Genomic DNA, 12,927 nt, shown 5'->3' with positions numbered 1-12,927 from the left:
TAAATTGCCTAATATACGCCCAAAGGGAACAATGGATTTTATTAATCGAAATCAACACAATTAAAAAGAATATATTTGTTCAGATCACATCCTTAGAAGTGATTTATTATATAAGGAAGATAATATTATCAGTAGCCAGACTTTATTAAAAAAATCAGCTCTACCTTAAAGGTAATTGTTTTTAATATATTTTTCTAGTATAAAAAAATCGTTACAAAAAGTATTAGTGTTACTCATATAAGCTTTATTTATACCTAATACTTATTAAATTAGGTATGTGTGTAAAACTATTTTTTACTAGGATTTCTGATGCACTGGTTAAAAACACAGCAGCCGATAATTCAGTTAATTTACCAAGTGATTTACCCTTCAAAGCTGCAAGGGTAGTTTTCCTGAAGAGTGCAAAAACTTCTTTAGCTTCCAAAATGGTATATAGTACAAACAGTGAAGCTAATATAGACCAGTATGGATAATTAAAATAAATTAATATTCTTGATACACCAAATTTTGTATAATTACAGATCTGATCATTCATCATCAACAAAAACTGCATCTGAGATTAATAGTTACTGTGGGGTCTAGGTCAACAATTACTATTTCCCATCCAATCCGTTTTTGTTTAACTGCTACACATTCCCTGACTCTGCCAAGGAAAAGGTAAAAATACACTCAAAATAGACATCATTATAGCAAATTTAAAAATTATTGTTCAATTCTTTCTCTAAGTACAAATAAGACTTTTATGCCATGTATCATCTTATTCTATATATCTTATTTAAAAGTGATATAGTATTTTATTGTGTTATATTTGTAATTAAATGCAATTAATCAAATGTATGATATTTCAAAGATTCTTTATAACATACATTTTATTGATCAATTGGATTATCATAATACATTTTTTTAATTTTTTCTTTTTAATATTGGTAATACTATATTTTTATGTATATTACTCTAGGGTAAAATGAAAATGATATCCTGAGGACTTTTTAAAAGCTAAATCACTTATCACCAAATTATGGAAAAAAAAGAACAAAAAAGTAAAATTCGAAGATTGTAACAAACAAATTTGCGCCAAAGAAATTGAATTAGATGTCTCAAGTTATTATTAAAATACTTAAGAAATGTTACATATATTACATATTTTATTTGACTTGTAAAAGTACTTGTTTGTATATTAATACTACTAAACTATCTAATCTAATCTATTGTACATAGTCTTTATTCTTAGGTAAGCTTTGTTTTTTAGTATAAATTAATCTGATATAATAATTGGTATTAGGTATTATTTAGATCACTGTTAAATGTCTCAAAACCATTGTACAGGCTAAATACTCATAATAAAAATCTTATAACCTATAAAAAACCTGCAACTCCTTCACAATTTGAACCTCCTTGTAGTTTTAACTCTTTCCGCTGAAGCAATACTGTCCCTTTGAAAAAGTCAGCATCATAGAAGTATATATTATGTGATTTAAAGTAAGTGATGTAAAACTGAGTTTTGTATAATATAATAATTATAATAAAATTTTGCAAAATGTTAAAAATTTGTGTCTTAAAACATGATTTATTAAGAAATCTATAATATTATATTAATAAAATATTTTATTTCCATGAAAATGCCTTGACAAAAATGCTGCCTTTTATTAGGACCTTCCTCTAACGAAGTCCGTTAAAAAAATTACATAAATAGCTCATAAATGGTAATATTACTTATATTTAAACTCTATAATAATTAATAAAAATTTATCAGGTAAATATTTGTTGACGACGTCACTGGTAGAGAGTGCTTGTATTGGTGGCGTCAACAATGCGTTCGAGCGGCGTTGCGATGCCATTAACGTTTTCTCGTTGCTTCGTACTTTATTTTCATTTATTTAACGTATGTTGACTTCGATATAGAGTATCTTATCAAATTTATTTTTAAAAAATGCTTGATATTTTATTAAAGGGGAGCAGTAGTATTGTTTTAAGTTTTCGAAAAAAACTGAAAACTTTTATGATATTATAAAGTGATTTTTGCTATTTCTCTATAAGCATTTGGCATCATTGTATCAGAGATGTTGCAAGCAAACAAACCTGCCCATAGTTCCACGGCATGCTACTTCTAGCCTTTCAATGTTCTAAGACTCTACCTGTGTTATCGTAAGTCGGTTGTCATTTGCGAGCACGATCGTCGCAGAGCTGAAAGAGAATAATTGTGCTTTAATCAAAGCTGTAAAGTTTTTTTAGTGGGCGTCTTAAATTGCTCATATGTATTTTACCGTCATATTCGGTCGTTATTGTTTTGCGGTTTTTATTTACTGTTTCAATATTACAGGGTTTTGTAAATTTATCTGATAATTTTTGCCTTTGATGTTTTTTTATATACACACTTTAATTAGGCTGAAATAGCTCGGGCCCATCGCGTTTTTCATTAATTTTACTAATTAATGTTTCCTTATTTTTAACAAGTCTTTTATTTAGATTTTCGTATAAAAGACGAGATTTTTCTTTATGGAAATTTACATAATCCGTTAAAAGAATTTGATCCAATCTTATATCAAAAGGATCACATGGAGAAATGTGTCCACTTAGCACTTCTATGGGTTTAAATTTGGTTACTGAGTGAATGGAATGATTATATGCTAGTAAGGCATAAATCATTTTTTTATTATAGGGGTTTTTTTAAATTCTTGATTATTAAATAGATAAAGTTGAATGAAGTCTTTCAATAACTCCATTTGACTGAGGATGGTTAGGTGAACAGAAATGTAATTTAATTTTATGTAAATTAAGAAGTTCTGTAAAAATAGTGTTTTTGAACTCAGTACCGTTGTCAACTATTATTTGCTTAGGTACACCGTGGTGACAGAAAAATATTAATAACTTGTCCACAATTTCTGTTGCAGCTAAAGAATTAAGGGGGTACGCTTGAGCGTATTTTGAGAAGCTATCAATTATTGTTAAGAATCATAGATAAACAGTTTATAGGGGTTAAGAATTTAACTTGTTCTAATGTGTAGGTGTCTAGGTGTATTATTTCGAAGGGTTTCGATGCTGTTGGCGTTACATTCATTTGCATAGTGACCGGGTTTCGTTCGTATTTGCTTCTTTGGCAAATTTCGCAATTATTTATATGTGTTTGGATTGTATTTTTTAAATTTGGCCAATAATAGCGTTCTTTAATTTTCTGTAGGGTTTCATCAATACCAGGATGATTGGTCTTAGATTCATGATAATTTTGTATTATCTCGGGTATGTCGCGTTTATCGGTTACATCGATTAATTTTTTTAAACATCGTCGACGTTTGAGAGAAGGTCATTTAAAAGTTTTTCGAATAACTTCCGAAAACCTTTCATAAACTTCTGGTTTTTCAAAATAAATATGATATTGTTTATCAGCTATAGCATATTCTTTTATTAAATTTAGAATATCATTTTCAAAATTATTTTCGGAAATTTGAGCAGCAATTCTGCGTTTTTTCTCAAATAAAATTAAAATTTTTGGTTTGGCTAGTGAATGTAAAACAGTTGAAATAAAAATTTGATTTGCACCATAATTGACTGGGATATCATGGATTGGTATTCCAACAATAGGGTCTTCACTTTGATTCGTATGAACGGTCATGTCGTCATCATCAGGTGGTTGTTTATCAGCTGTTGGAGTTGTGACTGGGTCAATGACTTGATGCGTGACGTCATCATCTGGTTGAACCATGGTGGAAATTTGATCTAAATCTTCTTCTTTTCGTGAAGGTCCTTGTCCTTCCTGTAATTCTCTATTAGACTGTTCGATATAATCTTTAAGATCAAAACTGTTTGTTTCTTTAGTATGTATCTCTATTCTTGAAAGGGCGTCCGCATTTGTGTTAAGTTTACCTTTTTTGTAAATTACATTATAGTCATATTCATCAAGTTTAATACGCCATCGCATTAATTTGGAACTAGGGTCTTTTAACGAAAATAACCACTGTAAGGGCTTATGATCAGTGATTAAATTAATTTTCCTTCCAAAGATATAAGGGCGGAAATTTCGTTGCCCATACTAAGGCCAAAAGCTCCTTCTCTGTTGTCGAATAATTTCTTTCCGAATCATTGAGAGTTCTTGATGTATACGCTATTGGTAAATCATGCCCTTTGGTCCTTGTGATAGCACTGCTCCAAGGGCTACATTACTAGCATCCGTAGTGAGATTAAATGTTTTTGTAAAATCTGGATACTGTAAGATAGGTTCATTTACCAAAAGATTTTTACATAAATGAAAACATTCTACAAATTCTTTAAACATTTAGTCAGTGGTTTTGTTATACGAGCAAAGTCCTTAATAAATCTTCTATAATAGCCCAATAATCCCAGAAATCCTTTGATTTCTTTTGTCGACTTCGGTATTGGATATTTCTTAATTGCTTGAATTTTGTCCGGGTTTGGTTTGACACCGTCTGCTGTTACAACGTGTCCAAGATAGGCGACTTCCTTTCGTAAAAATTCGGACTTATCTAATCTAATTGTATTTTGAAGTTAGATTCTCGAAGTCTTTGAAGTACACATCTTAATCGTTCTAGGTATTCTTGTAATGACGTGGAAAATACAATAATATCATCTATATAGACAAGACATTTTTCATTCTAGATACCTTTTAAAATATTGTCCATTACACGCTGGAACGTCGCTGGCGCGTTCTTTAAGCCAAAAGGCATACGCAAAAATTCGTAATGTCCATGCTCTGTATTGAATGCTGTTTTTTCGATGTCATCTTCATGCATCTGGATCTGGTGAAATCCACTTGCCAGGTCTAATGTGGTAAAATAATGACATTTGCCAAGTTTGTCCAATAGATCGGTTATATCAGGCAACGGGTATTTGTCACCTAAAGTTTTAGCATTTAGTCCTCTAAAGTCGATAACGACTCGCCATTTTTGAGTGCCCGATGCATCTTGCTTTTTGGGGACAACCCAAATTGGTGAACTCCATGGAGAGTTACTTTGTCGAATAATTTTTTGTTGCAACATTTTATCGATTTGTTTTGCAACTTCGGCTTTGTGTACTTGAGGATAACGGTATGATTTGGTATAAACTGGTATTTCATCTGATGTCCGAATTCCATGTTTAATTTTATTCGTGAATGTTAAGGGGTCATTTTCATTATAAAATATGTCACTATATTCTTTAATTAAATTTAACATTTTAGTTTTTTCTTCTAAATTCATATGATCAGTTCGAAATTTAGAAAAATTTAATTTGCGTTGGTATGAATAAAAGCTTTCGTCATAATTATTTAAAGAGATTGTTGGTCTTTCAAGGTCTTCTTTGTTAAATTTTTCTACCTCTATCTCATGCGAAAAGTCTAAAGTTACGGGTTCGTTGGTGTTATTTAATATAGTGGTTAAAGCAAAGCCTTTTCTTGCAACTGATAAGCATTCCGGGATCTCGCAGTTATGAAACTTCTGATGAGGTATTATGATTTCGCCATTTTTTACAGACGTTTTAATTTTTATAACTTGCTCGACTCGCGGTGCAATTGTTATGCAGTTTAATTCATTTTTAGTTTCTCGAAATTTTAATTTAATTTTTGCATAAGGTGTTATTAAATAACCTTTTTCAAAATCGAGTTTTGCTTGTAATAATTTAAAATTGTCAAGTCCTATTAAACCATGAAAAATTTTATGAAACTTAAAAAGATAAAATTTCAAATTTTTCGGTTCAGGCAAATTAAAATTTTTGAAGTGGGAATCAAAGAACTAAATTGATGTGCAGATTTTTGAAAAACAGTTGAAACTAAAAAGGGGAAAAAAATAGCAATGTCAGGGTCAATAAACGATTTTGTTGAACCTGAATCAATTAAAATTTTTATTTTGGTTTCTGGAAACTCTATATAAGAAAGTTCGCTAGAGTTTGAGAAATTAATTGAGGTTCATGTGTCACATTTTGGTGTTCGTTTGAGAAGTTTCCTGAAAATTTTCATTTTCACAGCGTTCCTCAATTATACCTTCGTTACTTTGTTCAGAACCATACTGAGCAAAAGAGTTTTCGGTATTATCGTAGTCACAATAATTATAGGGTACATTTGTACAATTCTGTTCTTGAGGGTAATAATATTGTTGTGGATAATATTGAGAATGTGTTGAATCATCAATATTATTTTCAGTTTCCGTATTATATAATTCTTCAAAAACAAATTTTTGAGGATTCTATTCCAGACATAGGGGTTGCTGGTGATAAATGTTTTATTTGGTTTGGCCTAAATACATTTGTTGGTGGTTTATTTTGCCAAATACTTGTAAGTTTGTGAAAAACTTTTGTGGTGGTCTATTAGGGTTTGGCCTAATAGGCACTAATTGAGAGGGAAAAGTTGGTCGAAAATGATCTCTAAATGGTTGAGAATAAAAATTATTATGGTATTGTCTATTTTGATTTCTGTTATTTTGATAATGTTGATTAGGTACGTTATACCTTATGTTATTTTAATTTTTTGGCATATTTAACAAATGTTTTGCGTTATTTTCTTGCAAGTAATGAATATTATGCTCTTGAGTGACAAACTGTAGAGCTTGCATAAGATTTTCAGGTCTCATGCATCTAATTGTTGCACCTAGTGGTTCTTTTAAATCTGATAAGAAAGTTTTTAAAGCAAGGTCGTTATAAAGAGATCTTTTTAAAATTTTTGCAGCCTCTGTGGTTTCATGTAAATCTACATATGAACACAATAAATTCAAAATATGTGAAATACGATCGTAATATTGACTTGGCTTTTCGTGATTTAATTGTTTCATCATAACCAAATCCCTGTTTAAACAAACTTCGTCCCTTTGATCCGCAGAATTTCTTCTTAGGGTCTTTTTTAACTCATCCCATGTACTAACATTTTGGATATTTATGACTAACTTAGCTTGCCCTGTTAACTTACTTATTAAAGAATTTAAAATATATACATTTTGAAAATCAGCAGCATTTATTCTATCATAAAAACTATCAATAAGTAATTGGCATGTTGTTAAGTAACGATTTAAATCATTTGGATTTCCGTCAAAAACGGGAATGCAATTTAAGTATTCTGGTTTAAATTGTGCCATTTCTAAATTATTTGTAATTATAGAATTAAAATTATTATTAGAATTACTACTACTTGATTCTAAATTAGATGCATCCGTCATTTGGGAAACAGAGTCAGCTGAGGGTTTTATTCTTAATTTGTTAAAAACATCAATTATGTCTTCGACGTCAGACATAGAGAAAGTGCAAATATTTAAATATCAATGCATTAAAAATTCAATCAATAGCACTTACATTAGTAGAAGTCCAATCTTCGGCATAACTCTAAGAGTGAGACTCTGGTTAGGCAATGTAGTCCCTTCCAATTCCTTATCCTTGCGAAGACAGGCAATGTTCGTCCTATCCCCCGATGTTTAGTCGAACAATATATAATACACAGTTCTACGATAGATTGGGATCTTTTGATTTTCGAAAAAATCCACTCTTCGCAGAGTTTCACAAAAAGTCAACTTCACAACAATGTTCTTTCCGGTTAATTCGTTAAACGAAAAAATCGATCGGCGATTCGATTGATTTCCAGAAATCCGACCCGACTGCGCCAATTAACTCACTAGCTCGAAGATTTTCCTTTTTAAAAAATTTATTTTACAAATAATATTACATTAGATCTTAAACTACTTCTAAAGTATTTAACTGACTGACTAAACAATGGGTGAACAAAGAATATATAAACATGCAATATGATATGCTGAGCTAAGGGCTTTCCATAGAGGTAACTCGCTTCTAAACCCAGCCCTTAATTGCACATACGTACTTCATCAATATTCTTTGTAGTTTGTTTGTTAATTGGGTATTAAGTTTTGTTTTGTTGTTACAAATATTTTTTAAATAAAGAACTTAAAGTGAAAGTTTTTAAGTTGTTTTATGAAAATGGATTTAGGAATATACAATAATATTAAATGTCATAAATCAATGCGTTCAGCCGAATTTCCACACTTTAGAGTATCGATACTCTAAAGTCACCCAGCAGATTAGCGCTTAGGAGCCGCTAACGTCGCGTCGGCTGAACGTACTCAATGATTTAAAATAGCATCCTTAAAACAATCTCAACCCACGCTTCCAGCATACATTAAAATGAAAAACAAACATAAAAGACATGACAAATGACATTCTATCAGTCAATGTCAACAACGTCAGCTCCTGTTTATTTTGTCAAGCAAGATGGCCGACATACGATTCCGATTTTCACCATACAAGCTTCATATATGTGATTCCGCCTCGCCATCTACAATCTTTGTACCCCTGGTCTTTATACCTGCAGCCCACTTCTCATATGCTGCGAAATATCCTCCAGTTCAGGTTATCGATTCTGGATACGAGTTTGGGAATTGCTAGGTTTCTTAGATCCTCGGCAAGCAACTCCTCCTTCTAGGTCAGCTTCTGATGTGACGCCTGTTTGGTAACCAGGTAAATGATCCCCTGTCTCTTTTTCGATTATCTTAAGTGGTTGCTCGATTCTGGGGTTAGACCGATGTAGCTCTTGCCTCACCTATTCCTCCTAAACCTCAGCTATTCCTCCAGATATTTGTAACTCCTTAACCACACAGTATGTCAGAGCATACTTAGCTAGGGCAGTAAACAGGTCTTGCTGAACTTCACCGATTACACCGTAGTGACTCTTTAGGTTATTGAAATAATGAGTCATGAATTCATCAAATGTCAAATTCGATTCCAATTGGCTTTGCCGCAGCTCAGCGTCTTCGTGGTTTCCATAATAAGGACCGGGTCGGTGGAAGTGAATAACTCGAGCTTTACCTCTCGGTTGCTTTTGTATTCTATAAAAAACATCTTTAATGGCTTCTAATACTTTGTATGGCCCACCTAAAAATGTTTGTATGTTGAATGGAAATGCGCACATGAGATATAACTCCTACCCTCTCCTACGCAACTCACTAACGTAGAGAAAAAATAAAAACTCCAAGTCTCAGTCTCAAAATATCTTTTTATGTGTCAATCAGGTTACATGTTTCGCTAATAAAGCATCATCAGATCTTCAATAAATAGAAAAACACACGTAATTGCAATAAAACCTTACTAAAACCTTTGAGCCAGGGCTTATCTTTAATAATCTTATCTAACCTCCTGTTTCTGTTCACGATACGCATATATGCCTTTGACTCTAACCTTCATAAGCAGGGCTGGCCGAGTGGTTAACGGTCTGGTGTTTTACCGAGATCAACTTTAGAGCGTGGGTTCAAACACACTAGTCACGTTTTTCCTTTTTATATTTTTTGTTGAATTTTTGTGCCATGTTATTGTTTTTTATTATTAAATAAGTGGGTATTTTCAGATTTAAATTTTATTTGTCAGTAGCAGGTCATCTATATAAGGTAATTTTAACTAATTTTAAAATTTGATTTTATTTTAGTGAAAGGTTTTATTGTAATTACGTGTGTTTTTCTGTTTATTTTAGGTCTGATGATGCTTTATTAGCGAAACATGTAACCTGATTGGCACATAAAAATATAATTTGATACTGAGACTTGGAGTTTTTAGTTTTTTCTTTACTTACGTAGGTCTCTTTGAGATAATGGACGAGTTCTTTCAATTCACTAACGTAGTCCTCCCCGGCAACATCGGTTCCTGGCGGGTAACCAAACTTCAGGTCGCATGGAATACGGAGTCTATCAATTCGAGTCGGAGACTCGCCTCTGCTTTCCAAGTCGGCAGTTCTATTCTTTTATTGACACGTCGACGATAGGCTTTCTGGTTTAGTAGAGAACATGCCTCATCCCATTTGCTAATGTAGTCCATCACGACCACGATATTCCCTGCTTCTGACTCGACAACTAAACAGCAATGTCAATAGCAATCTTTTTAAAGGACTTCCCACGTTGTACTCACCTATCATAGCTTTCTGCTTTTTCTACGGCCCATTACTTGCCGCACATACAACATATTTCCTGCATCATTTCTTTAGGTCTGCCTTGCTATTGACCAAGTAAAATCTTTCCCTTACTTTTTCCAGGGTCTTTGTTACTCCAATGTGGAGAATAGGTGGCAACTAATAATAATAATAATAATAATAATAATAATAATAATAAAACGTTTATTTGCCAAAACGTCTAAATTCGGGATATAGTTTCACAATTTGGGAAAAAGTCACAATTAGGTTTGTAGAGGTCGAGTTTAGTGTATTGTAATCAAACTTTCATTTTATTAATAAGACTTTTTTAAAATTTATTCTTAAAATTTTTTTTTCTAATAATATTCAGTATATTTTATTTATTGCTCACTAAGTCATGTAAAATTTGGCGACTTGTTTTCTGAATCCATTCTTGTAGTTTTCATTTAAAGCGCTTTTCTCCAATTACATTTTGAAGATTATATGGAATCATATTAAACCCCTTAGGACCAATAAATGTAGAACATCTCTGTTCAATATTTTTTTGCTTTTTTGGAACTATAACTTTTTGTTCGCGATTTCTTATAGCATGGGGATGAGTTACTGGCTTCAAACGTATTTTATTTTTTGAAATGCATTAGCAGATTTTGTATAATTTGGTTTTCTTAAAAACCAAAAAATTTATTTATTTTTAATATTATTTTAATTAGCCATTTTTGTATGATATATAGTGGTAAAATATGAGAATCTCTAACTCCTTCCCAGCTGGTTATTCCGCAAGTAAGTCGAGATTGTATTACCGAATAGTAGATTACTACCTGGTATTTAATATCTAAATAAGTCTTTGGGTACTTAAATTTGGATACCAGATCTCTGAGCTTTTGAATTACGTATTTAATGTGATTATTCCATTTAAAATTTTGAGCTACAATAATTCCTAAATATTTAATGGTTTCTGTTTCGGGTATTGAGATTTTTGGATTAACCATTAACGGTCCCATTCTAGAAAGCTTATCATTATAATGTAAAACTAATAAAAAAAATATTTTATTTTCTTTACATTAAGTGAAAGCCGTATAAAAAATTGCAGTGTCACACATCACAATAACTTACAATCTCCCCATTGGAATTTATTTTTGAAAGACTATAACCCTATATTATAAAAAGTAGCATTCCTTGAGGGACTCCGCAAGTTACTTTACAACTATTGCCCTCTACTTCAGTTACTTTTACATACTGATACCGATTGGTAACTGCTTTTCAAGTTGGCTTCTTCCCTTTCTTTATCCAGGTTAGGACTATCTGGATATCGGACTATCTTATAATTAAAAATAATACTAATAATAAACTAATAATAAACTCCCGTGGGGGGCCGGGGTAGAATAGCCTCCTGGTACGTTCTGCCTGTCGTAAAAGTCGACTAAAAGAACAACCTGGACCACCAGGGTTAAATGGTGGTACACCCATGGAAATGAAGACACGAAGCGGAAGATGCCTCGGAGAAAGGTCGCTGCCTGGGGATCGCCAGGGCATGTCTGGTGCCGGCGCTGGACATGACAGTATGCGGACCGTCGGTGGCAGGGAGTTAAGGAGGCGGCAACCTGTCATTCAAGAAACTACACCTCCTCCTCTTCAACAACAAAACGACGAGGAGGGCCCAACACTATCACGAGCCCCCCTCGCTGAAGGTGCTGCGCAGGAAATTCAGCCAGCGCTCACCCAGGCGGGACTACAAAGACAGCGCATGAAATGGACATCTGCGATGAATGAAACCGTCATGCGCAGCTTTTATAAAGTGACCAACCTGGGACGAGAAATGATCGGCTACAGACAACCTTTACATGCCGAATTTAGGAGAATCTATCCACATCTTCAAGTCACCGAACAGAGAGTAGCAGACCAGTATCGGGTAATAATGCGTAATCACCTAATTCCAGAGACAAGACTCAATACCATTAAAGAAGAAATACAAGCGCAAATTAACAACGAACAAAACCCCGCTAACAATGAATCAGCTGAGGAGCAACCTGTAATAGAAAACGTATTAAATAACACACAGGAACCTAACACTACCGAAAACACCCAAGAAGACAATTCTGAGCTATATCACGAACTATCTGCAGAAATGGCAAGTGCGATGCTAAAATTTGAGGGAACCAACCTACTGATAAGACCCAAACTTCCAAAAGTAAACTCTAAAAAGTAAAAACTAGGTCAAATTATGGAACTTTTAAACACCAAAATTCTTCCACCTTTCACCACCAACATGCAATCTCTTTACCTTGTAATATATAGTGCAGCAACTGCCGTTGCTAAAACCATGAAGATTAAGATAAGGACCCACAATGACTCTGCAAGAACCGAGCTCCCGATACCGCCATGGGAGACCAGACTTCAACGAAAAATTCAGAGGTTTCGAAAAGATATCGGCCAACTAACAGAATATCTGAGGGGTACACGAACAAACAGACTAAAACAGAAAGTTGATGAAATTTTGCAGAGAAACAACATCCACACTCGGCATGAACCAGAAAATAATACAGCTCAACAATGCCTGGATACTCTAAAACAAAAACTTTCCTTATTTTCAGGGCGCCTACGAAGATACAAGACCAGTAATAACTGAAAACGTGACAATCTTCGTTTTGAAAAGGCCGAAAAACAATTTTATAGAAAGCTAAATTCAAAATCGGATCACCCAGATAAGCAATACCCCACGAAAGAAAAAATTCAAGATTTTTGGGCCAAACAACTTGCAACTCAAACAACATGCAATATCAACGCAAGCTGGGTTACTGAAGAGAAACAAAACAGTAATAAATATAACCAGATGGAACATCGACCATTCACTATCGAGGAAGTCAACCAAATTATCCAAAAACTGCATAATTGGAAATCACCTGGCCCAGATGGAGTTCATAACTTTTGGCTATCCTAAACTCTCAGAATTAATTTACCACGTTATTCTTAACCCACAGGAAATGCCAACGTTCCTAACGCAAGGAGTAACCTATCTACTGCCTAAAGATCAGAACAACACACAAGATCCG

This window comes from Anthonomus grandis, chromosome 22 (assembly GCF_022605725.1).
Source record: "Anthonomus grandis grandis chromosome 22, icAntGran1.3, whole genome shotgun sequence".
Classification (NCBI taxonomy): domain Eukaryota; kingdom Metazoa; phylum Arthropoda; class Insecta; order Coleoptera; family Curculionidae; genus Anthonomus; species Anthonomus grandis.
This window is presented reverse-complemented; position numbering follows the sequence as displayed.